Raw genomic sequence first — 18,810 nt, 5'->3', positions numbered from 1 at the left:
TTTCCCCCAAAAGTGTATTTTATTTCCTAAACATGATGCTTTTCTAACTTTAACCCAGTACTTTTAATGTTTTACACCTTTCGACCAAGTAGTTTTGGAAAAAAAGGTGAAAAACGAATGAAGGAAACAACGGTCTCACAGCATTTCAAAGACTGGTGTCAAACACAAGTCCCGTGTTTAGGAGATGGCTGACTATCCTCTGCATCCTTTTTAATCTCCTGACTTGGTCAGTATTACTTGTTGATAATCCAGCGGTGCAGGATGATGTTTCCTGTAAGTTTTGGCAGAACTGGTGCTCAGCTGCTGGCACAGAGGAATAACTGGCCCAGCAAAGAGCCTCCAACAAATAACCAACCGGATGATCCAGAACTTCCTGCAGCTAAACAAAGAGAAAACAGAGGTCATTGTCAGCTGTTAAAAATCTGAACTCAGCTTCAGGCTGTGATGTTAAAAAGCACAAACCAAGCAGGAATCTGGGTGTTATTATGGACTCAGAGCTGAGCTTCAGCAGCCAGATCAGGTCAGTTAGGAAGTCAGCCGACTATCACCTGGAGAATATTTCCAGGATTAAAGGACTTCCTTCCCTGGTTACCTGTCAGATTTTATTATTCATTTTAAAAGCTTTGAATAGTTGGACGCTTGCCTCTATCTATGATCTGTGAACTCCTTACTCCCCTGATTGCTGCTCACACGGCCCACTGTTTAATATAACTGACCTGTTCATTAGATGGAAATGAATCCCTGCATACTCCTAAAAATCACTTTATTTTGAGGCTTTTTCTTCAAATTAAAACCCCACTTTCATAATTACTCGGGACTCTTTGTAAAATGCAAATAAAACCAGAAAGATATGATCTTAGAACTATTGAAAAGTTCTATCTAATTAGAAATAGTGCAAGTTCGGTGCCATCTGTTGGTTTCCTTAGCGAGGAAATAATTTTTGAATTGCTCTGTATGAATGAATTGGATTATAATTACAATGAATTAAACTCCAATTAGCCTGAATTGGACTTTATTATTGAAGTGCCCTGAGATGACATTTCTTGTAATTGTAATAGTTTATTTTGGCAACATTTTAAACAAACTGACATTATTCTGTCTTGGAAAACACTGCTGGTGGAAAACATGATACTGGCTGCTGAAAAACTGGCAGAAGTGGACCTTCCAACGTGACAGTGACAGGAAGTAATCAGCTGAAGTCGTCCAGAGATTAACAGAGAACACAAATCAACATTCTGGAATCCGGACTTCACTTCCATCCAGAATCTGTGGTTGGAACCACAGACCAGAAGAGACAGAACAGAAGCCTTCACAAAATTGTGATGTCATCACTGTAGTGACATCACAATCGATGTCATCTCTGATCTTGTTTGACATCACAAAGTTTATACAGGCCAGACATTTTCACTGCTTTTTCACAGTTGGTCAGGAGTTTATCTGAAGAAACACGTCCAGTTTTTGAAGCATATTTGAAAGTCACAGCAAACGGTTTTCACATCGCCTAAAAAACACTTAATTACTGTCTTAAATAATCACTTTAACAAGCACTTAGAAACAACACTTACTTACTATCTTAAAAAGTAATTGTGATTTTGAGTACTTACAAACAACAAGCAAAATGAGTCAAACCAAGAAACCATCTCCTCCACTTCAGTGGTGTGACATGGCAGACGACGATTTGCCCGAGGGTTTCTACACGTGTCCCATTACTTTTGGCAGTAAGGAAAGTTATGAGGAACCCAGCAACTGTTGGAAAAAGAACAATCCCAGGTCTCTGCTGCAGCTGGGACTCCTCACTCAGAGGATGTCCAGCTCCTGCAGGATCATCTCCAGGCCTCCGTAGTTCCTCCAGTCAAGTGGAAGTTTCCAGTTTCACAAACCGAGGGGATTCCCTCTAACGCCTCTGCTGCCGACCGAGATTATGGATCAGAGAAATGACAGAACTCTTACCGACAGAAGAATGACAAGATCAGCTATTTATACCATGGGATGGATATTCTGAGGACAAAGCTGCTGAAGAAACATTTCTTTCTGACAGGAGAAAAAGACAGAAGAGTGGCAGCAGAGAGCGGCTGCTCCATGACTGAGGAAAAACTAAAGAAGGTGGAAAACTGTTTGACGTGTGAGCGTCATCTCCGTCAAAAGTGTGAGCAGGAGCTCAAGCAGTGCAACCGAGTCCCTGCAGGATTGTGTGAAACTCTGAAAGCAGCAGCAGCAGAAAGTGAATATCAGTCAGTTCTGAAAGAGGCAGAGAGCTGGAAAGAGCAACTGAAAGAAAAGAGCCACGTTGGTGGAGCGGAACTCTCTAATAGATGAGCCAGAACTGTCGAGAAAAGCCAGGCTTTCCGCGAATCCAGCTTCGTGGAGCACCCCTCAGGACTTCCAAAACTTCCAGACTTCCGAGCTGGGTTTCAGTTCCTGCTCTTTATTCTTTCATCAGTTTTATGAACTATGTGGCGCTGTGGCTTAGTTGGTCAAAGTGCCTGTCTCGTAAACAGGAGATCTTGGGTTCAAATCCCAGCAGTACCTGTGGTCCTTCAAAGCTAGCTATGACTTAGCATGAAAAAAAGGTTATTATCAGGGTTCTACTGAATTCTTTGCATTGTTGGTCTTCATCAAATGATGGACCTTTCAATGAGCATCACGATTATTATGAGTCTGTTCTTTGGTCAGACTTCATAAAAAATTTTTTAGAAGTCACAGTTAGTTTTGGGAGAGTCTCTGGAGCACATTTCCTGAAATTGATCCAGTTCCTGCTCTTTATTCCTTCACAGTTTTATGAACCATGTGGCGCTGTGGCTTAGTTAGCCAAAGTGCCTGTCTTGTAAACAGGAGATCCTGGGTTCAAATCCCAGCAGTGCCTCAAGGTGTCACGACACAGTTCCAGCAAATTAACAGCAAAGACCTGGAGGACATCCTCCTCTTGCTGTTTAGACATCCTGCCAACAGCTTTTTTCAAAAGCGTCTCAAAGATTTTGGAGTCAGACCTGTTACTGATTGTGAACTTGTCTTTAATGTCAGGTGTGTTTCCAGAACCACTAAAAACAGCTGTAATCAAACCTCTGCTGAAAAAGGAAAATCTTGACAAGACACAAATGAACAACTACAGGCCTATCTCAAAATTCCCATTTTTAAGTAAGATCATTGAAAAAGCGTTTTTTCAACAGCTTAATTACTTTTCAAAACAAAATAACTGCTATGACACCTTCCAGTCAGGTTTTAGACGGCACCACAGCACTGAGACTGGTCTGACCAAAGTCTTAAACGACATATGTCTGAATACAGACGGTGGAAAAATGTCAGTCTTAGTTTTAGTAGATCTCAGTGCTGCATTTGATACAGTTGACCACAATATATTACTGAAACGACTGGAAAACTGGGTGGGTCTTTCCGGAACTGTACTAAACTGGTTCAAAACATACTTAGAGAACAGGAAGTACTTTGTGTCAATAGGTAACTTTACATCTGAGCACACAAGAGTCACATGTGGAGTTCCCCAAGGTTCCATCCTGGGACCTCTTCTGTTTAACATCTACATGCTTCCACTGGCACAGATTATAAAAAACAACAGAATAAACTACCATAGCTTTGTAGATGACACGCAGATATATATTACAATGTCACCAGGAGACCGAGGCCCTGTACAGGCTCTTGGTAAATGCATTGAGGAGATTAATGACTGGATGTGCCACAACTTTCTCCAGCTAAACAAAAACAAAACTGAGGTAATTGTGTTTGGAGCCAAAGAGAAACGATTACAGGTCACCACAGAACTTCAATCTATACACCTAGAAACTACCAACCAGGCCAGAAATCTGGGTGTAGTGATGGACTCAGACCTAAAATTGGAAAAACACATTAGGGCAGTAATAAAGTCAGCCTACTATCACCTTAAGAATATATCAAGGTTAAAGGATCTGATGTGTCAACAGGACCTGGAAAAACTGGTCCATGCATTCATCTTCAGTAGGCTTGATTACTGTAACAGCATCTTTACAGGTCTACCTAAAATGTCAGTGAGACAACTGCAGCTTATTCAGAACTCTGCTGCTCGAGTCCTCACTAAGACCAAAAAAGTGGACCACATCAGTACAGCTCTGAGGCCTTTACACTGGCTGCCTGTCCATCAGAGGATATACTTTAAAGTTCTGATGCTGGTCTATAAAGCTCTGAATGGTCTAGGACCAAAATACATCAGTGACCTCCTGACCCAGTATGAACCTTCCAGACCCCTCAGGTCATCTGGATCCGGTCTTTTATCAGTTCCCAGAGTCTGAACTAGACTTGGAGAAGCTGCATTCAGCTTCTATGCTCCACATGTCTGGAACAAAATCCCAGAAAGCCTCAGATCAGCTGAAACACTCAGTGTATTTAAGTCCAGGTTGAAGACACACCTATTTTCAGCTGCGTTTGAATAAAGCTCAAAACTTAATCACATTTTAACTACTGATTTTATATTGTTCTTATTTCTTTCTTTTTATTTAAAATTTAAGTCATGCTTTTTATTTCTACTGTTTTAATGTCTCTGTAAAGCACTTTGAATCGCCTTGTAGTTGAATTGTGCTATACAAATAAACTTGCCTTGCCTTGCCTTATTACGTACGTCAACATGGTGCCATAACTGTGTACAGCAGCGCTTCAGGAGTGCTGGACTTCCATAGCAGTCTGTACTTGGAGGCACTTCATCTCATGGTTTTAACTATTCTTGAGTTACAGAAGATTGAACTCGGACTATATCCAATGTTTTCACATATGAAGATAATTTGAATAACATCAAGCCATGATTTATGCAGCGATCACATGAATTTCGGAAATAAATCACAAAAACCACTTCCTGAGGTGGATCCAGTTCCTGATCTTTATTCTTTCATCAGTTTTATGAACCATGTGGCGCTGTGACTTAGTTGGTCAAAGTGCCTGTCTCGTAAACAGGAGATCCTGGATTCAAATCCCAGCAGTGCCTGTGGTCCGTCAGAGCTGGCTATGTCTTAGCATGAGAATCAGGTTGTTATCAGGGTTCTACTGAATGCTTTGCATTGTTGGTCTTCATCAAATTTCAATGAGCATCATAATAACTAATAACTTGGACTTATATAGCACCTTTCAAGGTACCCAAGGTCGGGTGGAGGAGATCGGAAATGTACTTAGGTGCAAGTGAGTGGAGAGATTTGTAGGCCAAGAGAAGGATTTTATAGGTGATGCGTGCTTTGACTGGGAGCCAGTGAAGTTGCTTTAGGATGGGGTGATGTGCTGCCAGGGCTTGGTGTGAGTTAGCACCCTGGCAGCTGAGTTTTGGACATACTGCAACCTGTCAAGGGCCTTACTGGGTAGCCCCAGACAGGACACCGTTGCAGTAGTCCAGGCGGGAGGAGATAAATGAGTGGATGAGGGTCTCTGTTACTGAGTCAGATAGTGAGGGCCGGAGTCTTGAGATGTTTCTGAGGTGAAAAAAGGCAGATTTAGTGATGCTCTTGATGTGGGACCGAAATGAGAGAGTGGAGTCCAGGATGACACCCAGGTTCCGTACCTCTGGTGATGGAGAGATGGAACAGCCATCAATGACCAGGGCCAGATCACCAAACTTCTTCAGCAGGGGTGCCGGGGCCACCACCATGAGCTCCGTTTTGCTGCTGTTGAGTTTGAGAAGGTTAGAGGTCAACCAAGCTTTAATTTGCTGCAGGCAGTTGTTGAGTTGCATGGGTGGGAGCTGAGAGGAGGGGTTTGTGCTGATGTACATCTGAGTGTCATCAGCATAGCAGTGAAAACTGAGTCCATGGTTTCGGATAATTTGTCCTAGTTGGTCAAAGTGCCTGTCTTGTAAACAGGAGATCCTGGGTTCAAATCCCAGCAGTGCCTGTGGGCCTTCAGAGCAAGCTATGAGCATATAAAACAACTTTCTACTAAATCCTTTTTACTGGTCCACTTAAAGGGGAACTCCGGGGCATTTGAAGCGCATTTCCATTGCTAGAGGTTGTCAAATACTGATAGTAGGACACAGAGAGGTGCAAATCTGCGCTCCCTGTGTGGAGATAGCGCTGTTCGCTCAACCTGTCATGCGAGGCTAATACGTGGTGGCTAAGGGGCAACTGCTAACCCTTCCACGTAAAACAACAACTTGCACACTGCAGAAACGTCAAACCACTTTATAAACCATCCAACAATAAAGTCACAAGCCTTACCATCAAAACCATATGCATGATTCTCACATTACTGGCATGGGGACGTTACAAAACAACTTTATAAACAGCATGAACTCACCGGCTGGTTGTACGCTCGCGCATGTGAAAGCCCAAAAGAGTTTATGGAGGATAATCCCATATACAAAACAATTATCTTCTCTAGAAAAACTGTGTTCAAGTATTTAAAACATTAAAACAATATTACTGGGCATGTATTGTTGTATCTGTTGTTAACCAGCTCTGTGATCCTCCTGCTTTCCTGTTACCGCTCTGTCTGCAGTCTCTGTCTGACAGTCCTGCGTAACATTTAGTGGCTACAGCGACTGTCTTGCATTTCTGGTGGCTACTTCCTGTTCAGCCAGGACCGTAGCGCCAGTCGCTAACACACAAAAGTCACCGCTGATCACATCTTTAGGCCAAAGTGGGATTTGTCAGCGAGATTCTCCCACTGTGAGCGGCAGAGAGCGCCTTCGAAGAAACTCTTAAGGACATAATAGCTGTGGGGACGTAGTTACCACAAGAACACAATACAACTCCAAGTCTGTGCTGAACATTTTCCACTGAAATGCTCAGGGTACGCCAAACACAGTCAGCTTAAAACTAAAGGGAACAAAAACAGCCTGAAGCAGGTTTAAATGATCAGCGTTTGAGTTTGTAGATACAATCCAATAAAGTATAAGGGTGTCGTGTGCACACTCTGCCACCAGGTGTTCTGGGTAAGTTGTGTAGCCGTCGGGGCAGAAGAAGAAGAAGAAGAAGAGTTGTAGACTAAAACAACATGAGCAGCGCGACTGAGAGCATCTGAGATTACAGCAGAATGTCTGCTTGGTAAATCTGCTCAGTACCTGATTGTGTGAGTAACTGAGCAGTTGTAGAAGCAACAAACAGATCAGTTCAGTTTTCTCGTGTTAAACGGTTCAATTCAAAGTACCGTTAGCCTGCTTAGCTGCCTTTTCCCTCAGTGCAGCCATGACGTTTGGACTAAAATCCGTTCACACATCTGATTCTAACACAACAGACATTTGAAAGAGTTTCACAGCTTGAAGTTGAGCCTCGTGCCCTTTTAGTGTTGGAACAGCCTTAACTTTCAGCTTCAGTCATCAGCATCATACAGCTGTCTGGGAAGTACAGGGAACAACTCCAAACCTTTTTCAGACTGCGTTAAAGATTTCTGGGTCTTTGGGGAAGATGATAAGGGTCAACTTTCCCTCGTAACCAAACACACATTTTCTTCAAAAATATCTGTATAGCAAGAACATGAAAAGCATGAGAAAAGTTAACATCTGACCTTTAATGAAATGCAGAACAATGAGCTGTCACCTTACAGTGGTGGGGGGGTTTGCGTTCCCCAATGAGTCTGGGAGCTATGTTGTCTGGGGCTTTAAGCCCCTGGTAGGGTCACCCATGGCAAACAGATCCTAGATGAGGGACCAGACAAAGAACAGCTCACAAGACCCCTATGATGAGTGATACTTTTGGACGCCGTGTTCCCTTGCCCGGACGCGGGTCACCGGGGCCTCCCCCTGGAGCCAGGCCCAGGGGTTGGGCCCGCCGGCGAGCGCCTGGTGGCCGGGTCTGTGCCCGTGGGGCTCGGTCGGGCACAGCCCGAAGAAACAACACGGGTCCCCCTTCCTACGGGCTCACCACCCGTGGGAGGGGCCATGGGGGTCGGGTGCAATGTGAGCTGGGCGGCAGCCGAAGGCAGGGACCTTGGCGGTCTGATCCTCGGCTACTGAAGCTGGCTCTTGGGACGTGGAACGTCACCTCTCTGCTGGGGAAGGAGCCTGAGCTGGTGCGCGAGGTTGAGCGGTTCCGGCTAGATATAGTCGGACTCACCTCGACGCATGGCTTGGGCTCCGGAACCAGCCTCCTCGAGAGGGGTTGGACTCTCTTCCACTCTAGAGTTGCCCACAGTGAGAGGCCTAGAGCAGGTGTGGGCATACTTATTGCCCCCCGGCTGTGCGCCTGTACATTGGGGTTCACCCCGGTAGACGAGAGGGTAGCCTCCCTCCGCCTTAGGGTGGGGGGACGGGTCCTGACTGTTGTTTGTGCTTATGCACCGAACGGCAGTTCAGAGTACCCACCCTTTTTGGAGTCCCTGGAGGAGGCACTAGAGAGTGCTCCTCCGGGAGACTCCCTCGTCCTGCTGGGGGACTTCAATGCTCACGTGGGCAATGACAGTGAGACCTGGAGGGGCGTGATTGGGAGGAACGGCCCCCCCGATCTGAATCAGAGTGGTGTTTTGTTGTTGGACTTCTGTGCTCGTCACGGATTGTCCATAACGAACACCATGTTCAGGCATAAGGGTGTCCATATGTGCACTTGGCACCAGGACACCCTAGGCCGCAGCTCGATGATCGACTTTGTAGTCGTATCATCGGACTTGCGGCCGTATGTCCTGGACACTCGGGTGAAGAGAGGGGCGGAGCTGTCAACTGATCACCACCTGGTGGTGAGTTGGCTCCGCTGGTGGGGGAGGAAGCCGGTCAGACCTGGCAGGCCCAAACGTGTTGTGAGGGTCTGCTGGGAACGGCTGGCGGAATCCCCTGTAAGGAGGAGTTTCAACTCCCACCTCCGGCAGAGCTTCAACCATGTCCCGGGGGAGGTGGTGGACATTGAGCCCGAATGGGCCATGTTCCGTGCCTCCATTGTTGAGGCGGCCGACCAGAGCTGTGGCCGCAGGGTGGTCGGTGCCTGTCGTGGCGGCAATCCCCAAACCCGCTGGTGGACCCCAGTGGTGAGGGAGGCCGTCAAGCTGAAGAAGGAGTCCTATCGGGCCTTTTTGGCCAGTGGGACTCTGGAAGCAGCTGATGGGTACCGACAGGCCAAGCGGAACGCAGCCTCGGCGGTTGCTGAGGCAAAAACTCGGGCTTGGGAGGAGTTCGGGGAGGCCATGGAGAACGATTTCCGGACGGCCTCGAGGAGATTCTGGTCCACCATCCGGCGGCTCAGGGGGGGGAAGCGGTGCACCGTCAACACCGTGTATGGCGAGGGCGGGGCTCTGCTGACTTCAACTAGGGACGTCGTGAGTCGGTGGGGGCAATACTTCGAGGGCCTCCTCAATCCTACCGACACGCCTTCCGATGAGGAAGCAGAGTTGGGGAGCTCGGACGTGGGACCTCCCATTTCTGGGGCTGAGGTTGCCGAGGTGGTCAAAAAACTCCTCGGTGGCAAGGCCCCGGGGGTGGATGAGGTCCGTCCTGAGTTCCTCAAGGCTCTGGATGTTGTGGGGCTGTCTTGGTTGACACGCCTCTGCAGCATCGCGTGGACATCGGGGGCAGTGCCTCTGGACTGGCAGATCGGGGTGGTGGTCCCCCTCTTTAAAAAGGGGGATCGGAGGGTGTGTTCCAACTATAGGGGGATCACACTCCTCAGCCTCCCTGGTAAGGTCTTTTCGGGGGTACTGGAGAGGAAGATCCGCCAGATAGTCGAATCTCGGATTCAGGAGGTGCAGTGTGGTTTTCGTCCTGGCCGTGGAACAGTGGACCAGCTCTATACCCTCCGCAGGATCCTGGAGGGAGCATGGGAGTTCGCCCAACCGGTCTACATGTGTTTTGTGGACTTGGAGAAGGCGTTCGACCGTGTCCCTCGGGGACTCTTGTGGGGGGTGCTCCGGGAGTATGGAGTGCCGGACTCCTTGATATGGGCTGTTCGGTCCCTGTATGACCGGTGTCAGAGTTTGGTCCGCATTGCCGGCAGTAAGTCGGACATGTTTCCTGTGAGGGTTGGACTCCGTCAGGGCTGCCCTTTGTCACCGATTCTGTTCATAATTTTTATGGACAGAATTTCTAGGCGCAGCCAGGGCGTCGAGGGGGTCCGGTTTGGCGACCTCAGAATCGGGTCTCTGCTTTTTGCGGACGATTTGGTTCTGTTGGCGTCGTCAGGCCGTGACCTTCAGCTCTCACTGGAGCGGTTCGCAGCCGAGTGTGAAGCGGCTGGGATGACCATCAGCACCTCCAAATCTGAGACCATGGTCTTCGGCCGGAAAAGGGTGGAATGCTCTCTCCGGGTTGGGAATGAGATCCTTCCCCAAGTGGAGGAGTTCAAGTATCTCGGGGTCTTGTTCACGAGTGAGGGACGAATGGAACAGGAGATTGACAGACGGATTGGTGCGGCGTCTGCAGTGATGCGGGCTCTGCACCGGCCCGTCGTGGTGAAGAAGGAGCTGAGCCAGAAGGCGAAGCTCTCGATTTACCGGTCAATCTATGTTCCTACCCTCACCTATGGTCACGAGCTGTGGGTAGTGACCGAAAGAACGAGATCGCGAATACAAGCGGCCGAAATGAGTTTCCTCCGCAGGGTGTCTGGGCTCTCCCTTAGAGATAGGGTGAGAAGCTCGGTCGTCCGGGAGGGGCTCGGAGTAGAACCGCTGCTCCTCCGCATCGAGAGGAGTCAGATGAGGTGGCTCGGGCATCTGGTGAGAATGCCTCCTGGACGCCTCCCCGGTGAGGTGTTCCGGGCCCGTCCCACTGGGAGGAGGCCCCGGGGAAGACCCAGGACACGTTGGAGAGACTATGTCTCTCGGCTGGCCTGGGAACGCCTCGGGGTCCCCCCAGAAGAGCTGGAGGAAGTGGCCGGGGACAGGGACGTCTGGGTCTCTTTGCTCAAGCTGCTGCCCCCGCGACCCGATCCCCGGACCAGCGGAAGACAATGGATGGATGGATGGATGGAGAACAATGAAATACAGACGAGTGTAAAGCTCGACTTCACATCAAACTGAAATGATATATTGCTTCTTCAGATGTTTACAGAAATACCCACTGCTGGTGCAAAGCTACTTTGTGGATCTTAACTTTAAACAAAACAAATATGTTCAGTATAACAGAATAAACATGTTTCTACTTTCAAACAGACTGCATTTTGTTCTGTCCATCAACTCACAATTGATGCGATGTTTGTCTTGAACGTCGGGAGATCCGTCCCCAGTTAAAGCATTCCCAACAAATTATAAAGCACCTTCAATGGTTCTTCAAACATGTGCTCCCCACAGAACATTCAGAACTAAAGTCCTGACAAGAGAAGGTGGTAATCCACAAAGAAGATTTTTAATCTGAACAAAGGCAAGGCTTCTGATTGGTAGTTCCTGTTGCTGCTCCCAGGTGAATGTTTGCTTATCTGCCGTAAAAATTGTTGTTGATTTAAGCCAATCATTTCTCTGCAGTGTGACTACGTTGGTGTTTCTTTAGACTATCTAATCGAGTGAAAGCTGCCCCACACTGACCACAGATGAAAGGTTTCTCTCCTGAGTGAATACGTTGGTGTGTCTTTAGATTACCTAATTGAGTGAAAGCTGCCCCACACTGACCACAGCTGTATGGCTTCTCTCCTGAGTGAATACGTTGGTGTGTCTTTAGACTACCTAATCAAGTGAAAGCTGCCCCACACTGACCACAGCTGTATGGCTTCTCTCCTGTGTGAATACGTTGGTGTGTCTTTAGATGACCTAATTCAGTGAAAGCTGCCCCACACTGACCACAGCTGTATGGCTTCTCTCCTGAGTGAATACGTTGGTGTGTCTTCAGACTACCTAATCGAGTGAAAGCTGCCCCACACTGACAGCAGATGAAAGGCTTCTCTCCTGTGTGACTACGTTGGTGTGTCTTTAGATGACCTAATCTAGTGAAAGCTGCCCCACACTGACCACAGATGAAAGGTTTCCCTCCTGAGTGAACACGTTGGTGTGTCTTTAGATGAGATAATGTAGTGAAAGCTGCCCCACACTGACCACAGATGTAAGGCTTCTCTCCTGAGTGAATACGTTGGTGTGTCTTTAGATTACCTAATGTAGTGAAAGCTGCCCCACACTGACCACAGCTGTATGGCTTCTCTCCTGAGTGAATACGTTGGTGTCTCTTTAGATCAGATGATTGAGTGAAAGCTTCCGCACACTGACCACAGCTGAAAGGTTTCTCTCCAGTATGAATCCCCTGATGATACCTCAGATTTGATCGTTTGATAACTTTCCCACAGTCCTTACAGCAGTGCCATCTGGATCCCTCTTGGGCTCTATGTTTCTACAATGACAGAGAGGAAGAAGACTTAGATCCTTTTGAAGTTCACACAAAAGATTTCTCTAAGCTAAGCTACGCTAACCAACATATTCTAACTGGACCGACCGAGCCACACAGGTCTCAATATCTCAGATCAAATGTGAACGCTGAGGGTGCGTTTATAAGTGCCCTCAGCTATCAGCACTGTGCTCTGATGTGTTCTGCACACGTTCAGCTTTTTAAGCAGTAAACTCTTGGTTTTTGCTCTTTTACTAATTATTTTTGTCATGATGAAACTCTGAAAAGGAACTTGAGCTACACTATTTCAGATAGATAGATAGATAGATAGATGTTTTTAACCAGGAAAAACACAAACTGAGCAAATGGAACATTTATTAACCCCTTAACGTTTTCATGTCCCGCCGGCGGGACGTTGCACACTTCAGCGCAAATCCGGGGTTTTCCTCAGCCCGCCTTTATATGTGCCTACATATGTTATATACCGTTGGAAAGCTAAGGGTCTTGTGATTCCAATGATGTATCCAGGATACAATCAGAACTGTGGACACAGTTAACACTTATGTAAAACCAGTCGCAAAAACATAAAAGTATCAAAGTCACCTATAAAGCCTCACAGTATTCTAAGAAAAGAAACAATTCCAATAAAAATGGTCCTGTCACGTTGGCAAGGGTCCAATCAATGTACTCCAGTAAAATAGTTAGTCTACAACAAGTATTTCGCCCACAAAGACACAAAGTCTGCGGCGGCGAACTTTCAGAATTTCTGTCGGAAGCATATTTTTCCGCACATTCTTGATCATAACTTCAGTTAGCATGCATGTATTAGCCCCAACGTCATACCGAAACAGCTCTGGTCTTTTAGCTTTTGAATGACATCTTACTTGTTCCAATAGATGACTGTTTACCCTGTCTCCTGGGGCACAATAGTCAGTTACTCACTGATGCGTCAAAAGTATCTGCACTACTTGTTTCGTGTGCGGCTCGAACCAGTTTACTTTGGAGTGGCGGATTGAATAGCAAATGGCATTCTGAAAAAAACGGCATGACGCGCGATGGGTGGGATTTCTCCCATAAACAGCCACAGGTGTGCGCAAACATTTCTTGTGCAAGTAGTCGCTGATTTCAGGAGTTGCAAATTACGCATCACTGTGCGTAATTCGAAATTCTGCAGTTATTCGTCTTCTTGCGTCTACAAAATGGCTAAACGGACTTGGAAAACTAAATACACTATGGAGGAAGCCTTGGAGGTTTATCTACGGCGGGACAGTGTTGCTTCTGACGAGTGTGTGTCAGAGGAAGACAGTGATGTGTCGTTCATTGACTCTGAAGAAGAAGAAGCATTTTCTGACGACGGAAACGTTACTCTTGACAAGTATTATTTACATTTTATTGTTATTTTATTTAATATTATTGTACTCATAGATAGACAGTTAGATACTTAATTGTTACCGAAGTAAATTGTGACTCAGCGTTATCACTCAGCAGCATTCTCATCACTAAAGCTTTTTTCCAAGGTCCTATCCTTGGAAAAAACTGTACAAAATACTAATTTTTTTTGTTGTATTACAGTCACATTTGAAGTGGGAATGGGTAAGACTTCAGGCTGTAGTCCCATTGTGTTTTTCAGTCCGCAGCCCTATGCTAAAGTCACTTTTAAGACACATATTTGGGAAGAAAAATTTGGCAGGCATAAAAATCCATCTGTTTTTACTGTATTCAAGCTCATATAACTCTGTACAATAGCACTTCTGACTGTTGTAGGTGACAATTCAGAGTGTTTTCTTTCAAAAGAGACCTCTGCCTTGATTGAACAATGAAATTATAAAATGTATGAAAAATAGAGATAAAGTCTTAAGGATGACCCGTAAGGTGAAAGCAGATTCTATATTGAGGACATAAATGGGGCAAATGGTGATTAAAAGCTAATATGGAACAATCTAAATGAGTAATCTCCCCATCTTAGTGATCTACAGCTCCAGGTAAATGATGAGCTAACTGACAATCTGGAGATTACTGCGAGTTATCAATAGATTTTTCATTGGCTCAGTTGAGGAACTTAGACTAAGGTGCCGTTTACACATACCCAGGTATTTTGAAAAACGAAGACCTTTCCCTTCGTTTGTGCCTTTCGTTTATACACAAACGGAGTTTTTTCCTCCGAAAACGAAGCTAAAAAAAAACTCCGGCAAAAGTGGAGATTTTTTAAAAACTCCGTTTAGCGTTTGTGTGTAAACTGGTTGAAAGACGAAAACGGAGTTTTCAGAATGGAATGCGGAGTTGTCGTCATAGTACAGAGCTCCGCCCCTATCCGCCATAGTGGCAGGAAAACGCCATTCATTGTTTATCTGGCAAGCATGGAGGTACTAGCAGCATTTCTTTTGTTGAGAGCTATACTCGCTTGTGTGATTTTGAAAATTACACTCATACAAAGTATTGAACAACAAAGGCGCATTACGGCGCGGAGGGCAGCAATTGCGGAGCTTCTGTTGGCGGACAGAGCCCGGCCATACCACCGCCAGCGACGGCGATTCTGGATTAGACCCGGACGGACTGCTTTATGGTGGGAAAATTTTGAAAATGGCCTTGTTGTCCCGGAGGAATGGAGGGAAAATTTCAGGATGTCACGATTTTCACTCCTTTCCCTAGCAGAACTGCTACGCCCGCACATCCAGGGTGAGAGTACTCACATGCGCGCTTCTGTTGATGTTGTGAAGAAAGTTGCCTGTCAGTGGTTCTCTATTAGGCTTCTGATTGGCTTGTGTGGAATTCTCATTGTTCTAACATTGCCACCGTCAGGCTTGGCGTAATTTAACAGCTCCTGATAGCGTATTTCTCCGGATCAATGTAGACGGGGTTTTTTTTTTTAAAAACGGGGCTGTGTGCACGGGGGTTTTTTTGAAAACGAAGGTTAGAAAATATGCGTTTTTCGAAATACCCGGGTATGTGTAAACGGCGCCCAAAGCTACTTTGATAGCTATCAGCTGTTTTTGGATGTCTGTCTCATCTTTAAGGTTTCCAAAGGATTAGCCCCTCCACTATTACAGGATTTCATAAAGACAAAATCCTCTAGAGTAAACACCAGAGCACTAGAGGAGACTGATGAGCAATGATGCAGGACTAAGTTTGGCCAAATGGTGGAGTCCATCAGAGGAACAGTGCTGGAACACACTGCCAACTCGTGTTAGAAACTGGGACAATTCCACCACCTTTAAAAAGAGCCTTAAACAGTGGTTGAAAACAGCCAGAGCTGCTCTCATGGGTCACCTCTCCGTCTTTTCCCTTTTGTGTACGGACCCTTAACTTTGATGTGAATCTTTCTAAAGATTTTCTGTTTGTTTGTTCTTTAGTTTTTTGTCATGGTGTATTGTCTGTATGTTTTTATGATACCTGCCTGAGGACAACGGATGAAATTTAGCAACTGTGCTAACTCCGGCATATTTACATGGATGCTTTGCTGATATGTTGATTAATCTGCAGAGTCCTAACCCAATAAATAAGAAATAAAATAAAAACCTCCTCCACACTGACCTGTGGCCCGGTGGACCCAGAGGATGAGCCGGCTCTGTTCCTGATGGAGGGGTTCTGCTCCTGATTCTGCTCCTGGTTCTGCTCCTGGTTCTGCTCCTGGTTCTGCTCCATTCTGGTCCGACTGATGGACTCTGCAACTGTCAGCACATATGATAAGATCCAGCTGTGACGTGCAGCGTGTTCAACCACACCCACTTTTCTTCTTCTCTTGATAACCTTTCTGCACAGTTTTTAACCATCAAGTCACATTCCATTAAACTCATTACTGTGCTTTTTATTTAAAGGGGAACTCCGGGGCATTTGAAGCGTGTTTCCATTGCTAGAGGTTGTCAAATACTGATAGTAGGACACAGACAGGTGCAAATCTGCGCTCCCTGTGTGGAGATCGCTCTGTCCGCACAGCATGTCATGCGAGGCTAATACGTGGTGGCTAAGGGGCAAGCGCTAACCCTTCCACGTAAAACAACAACTTGCACACTGCAGAAACGTCACACCACTTTATAACCCATCCGACAATAAAGTCACAAGCCTTACCATCAAAACCATATGCATGGTTCTCACATTACTGGCATGGGGACGTTACAAAACAACTTTATAAACAGCATGTAACTCACCGGCTGGTTGTAGGCTCGCGCATGTGAAAGCCCAAAAGAGTCGATGGAGAATAATCCCATATACAAAACAATTATATTCTCTAGAAAAACTGCGTTCAAGTATTTAAAACATTACAACAATACATACCCAGTAATATTCTCAGGAGCAGGATTTGGACCATAGGACCAGGTCCGGGCGCAAGTTCGTTACTGCGATTTCGGGTGGAAAGCTGAGCCTCAGAGCAATATCTTGAACATTCCAACTCCAAGTTTACATCAAATAAAGTTAGATGATTTGGACCTAGTAAGTGAAAAATGTAACAATACATTTTTAAGACAGTATTCAGTAAACACCTTATATCCAGGTATAGCAAGAAGCTCATTCATTCTTAGGGATTATAACAAATGTGAAAAATCAACTATTGGGACAAAATACTTAAAATTCCCCCAAAATGTAAAGAAGTTCATTTCAAAAATATAAACAACTTCTATCCCTAAAATGATTTTTTAAAAAGAAGATTTCAATTTGTTGTAGAAAACTGTTGTAATTGCAAAACAAAGTTCCATAAACACGGATTTCTGTTTTTTTCAAAACATCCAAGTAGGCGTATTCCTCAAAGATAAAAAAAAAAACAGAGTTCTTGAGAAATAACCTCATCAACATCACTAAATATTATATTCACAAGTGTCGATATGCCAAATCCCCACCTTCATGGCTTACATTAAAAAATGATATATCCTTGTTACAAAAATGTCTGAAACATATAAATAATCCCCATGCAGATAAATGATACACACTCATAGAAAATCTTAACCTGTCCTAACCCCCCTGTAACTGTTCAGAATGGATTTACCTTTTCTTTTCTCCTCGTTTTTTTATTATTTATTATCCCTTTTTTATCTTGTGCATTTAAGATCCTTCAATTTTATTTTCTATATGTGGAGGTGTGAATATGTAAAGTTAAAAAAAACAAACTGTTTACTTTTGAGTATGTCATTGTTTTGTCTATGTGACATGTTTGAATAAAATTAAAAATAAAAAAAACCTCCACCGGTTGAGAGGTCTCTCATCCAGAGCTAAATACAGAGTTGCGACACGTTTTGATGTCGCCGCAAGGGCCGTCACGTGGCCCATGTGAGCCTCCGTAGCTCCAGACGTCACAGTGCTGTCAGTCAACTTGAACGGGTCTTAGCGGGACGGAGCACAAAAACTACAACTTTAACTTTTATCATGCAATTTTCTGTAAATATTGACCCATAAAGTGCATTGATCACTTCACTGAGGATGTATTTTATCAACGTTTTTCTTCTTTGGAGCGGCAGAGACACATTTATCAGCGTTTTAAATGGTAGAGGGTGCCCCTACCTCGTCCTCCTTCATACTGAATCATGCCAGCGGTCCAGCTTACCTTCAGATCTACATCCTCCAACAGAGCATGATGTCACTGTCTGTTCCTCCTGTTGTCCCAAACACTCCATCTGTAGAAGATGTCCTTCAGTCTGTCTGTTCTCTCTGGTGTCAGATGGAAAATGAGCTGAATGGCAAAGCTGGGCTGAATAACTGATTTTAAAGAAGCTTTAAATGACTTGGAGGGAAATATGTGGCTGTAGATGCTTTGACTGATGAGCTGGGATCAGTTCTTCTTTTCTGTAGAAGACCTAATTATTCTGTATATCTCACGTGAACCATGAAGCAACTCTGCTGGAGTTGGGTTAGATGGTCATGTTGATCATTTCCATCAATCACCAGTGAGTGGGATCAGGTCTGAATCACTGAAAACTCAGTTTCAGGAACACAACTCTTTGTCATTCTTAGTCTCCTCCATAAAAGTAGATTTTTACATCTTCAGCTTCTTGGTAGTTCCCAGAACAACCATCTTCCACCATGTCCCACCCTCTGACTTTATCACCCGCAGCCATGTTAGTAAGATGGAAATGTCTCTTCTACCAGAACATCATCTGCTTCTGAGATAAAACTGCATCTCACAGATTCCACTTATTCAGCTCCTCTTAGTCACAGCACCCTCTGCTGGATTGCAGGTGAACTACAGCAGACTGACATTTATTGGAATCTTATCAGTGTGGTGTGAGGACAGGATGGTGGAACTACATATTTATTGTTCTCACTGTTTTCCCCAGAGATTCTTAGTGGGAGACTTATGACACCATCTTCAACTGAAGCCTCTTGGTCTCATCCGGTTCCGTCTTTGTTCCCAAGATACTTTCATCAGTCAGATTAACCTTCAGTTAGTGCATCATTTAGGTCCAACAGAATCATGTCAGCATCACTATGGGGTATCATGGATTTATTTATTCATCATATCTTCAAAGTAATTAAATATAAAATCCATTAGTATATATATATTTATCTATCTATATATATTATATATATATATTAATTTCTTCTGAGATATATGTAGATATATATATATTTTTTAGTTTATTTTATAGTTTCTGTATATTGTGTTTTATCTTATATGTATAATGTATTATTTCTTC

At 45.0% G+C, this 18,810-nt stretch overlaps 3 non-coding genes across 3 annotated transcripts; all 3 read left to right on the top strand.

Annotated features, from left to right (window-relative positions):
- The first annotated feature begins 2,455 nt into the window (after nt 1-2,455).
- On the top strand, nt 2,456-2,529 carry trnat-cgu (transfer RNA threonine (anticodon CGU)). Its single transcript has one exon. It is a non-coding gene; the product is annotated as a tRNA-Thr (tRNA).
- A 260-nt stretch (nt 2,530-2,789) lies between these two features.
- On the top strand, nt 2,790-2,863 carry trnat-ugu (transfer RNA threonine (anticodon UGU)). The gene has a single exon. It is a non-coding gene; the product is annotated as a tRNA-Thr (tRNA).
- A 2,026-nt stretch (nt 2,864-4,889) lies between these two features.
- trnat-cgu (transfer RNA threonine (anticodon CGU)) lies at nt 4,890-4,963 on the top strand. Its single transcript has one exon. It is a non-coding gene; the product is annotated as a tRNA-Thr (tRNA).
- The last annotated feature ends 13,847 nt before the right edge of the window (nt 4,964-18,810 follow it).

This window comes from Odontesthes bonariensis, chromosome 11 (genome assembly GCF_027942865.1).
Source record: "Odontesthes bonariensis isolate fOdoBon6 chromosome 11, fOdoBon6.hap1, whole genome shotgun sequence".
NCBI lineage: Eukaryota > Metazoa > Chordata > Actinopteri > Atheriniformes > Atherinopsidae > Odontesthes > Odontesthes bonariensis.
This window is presented reverse-complemented; position numbering and strand designations above follow the sequence as displayed.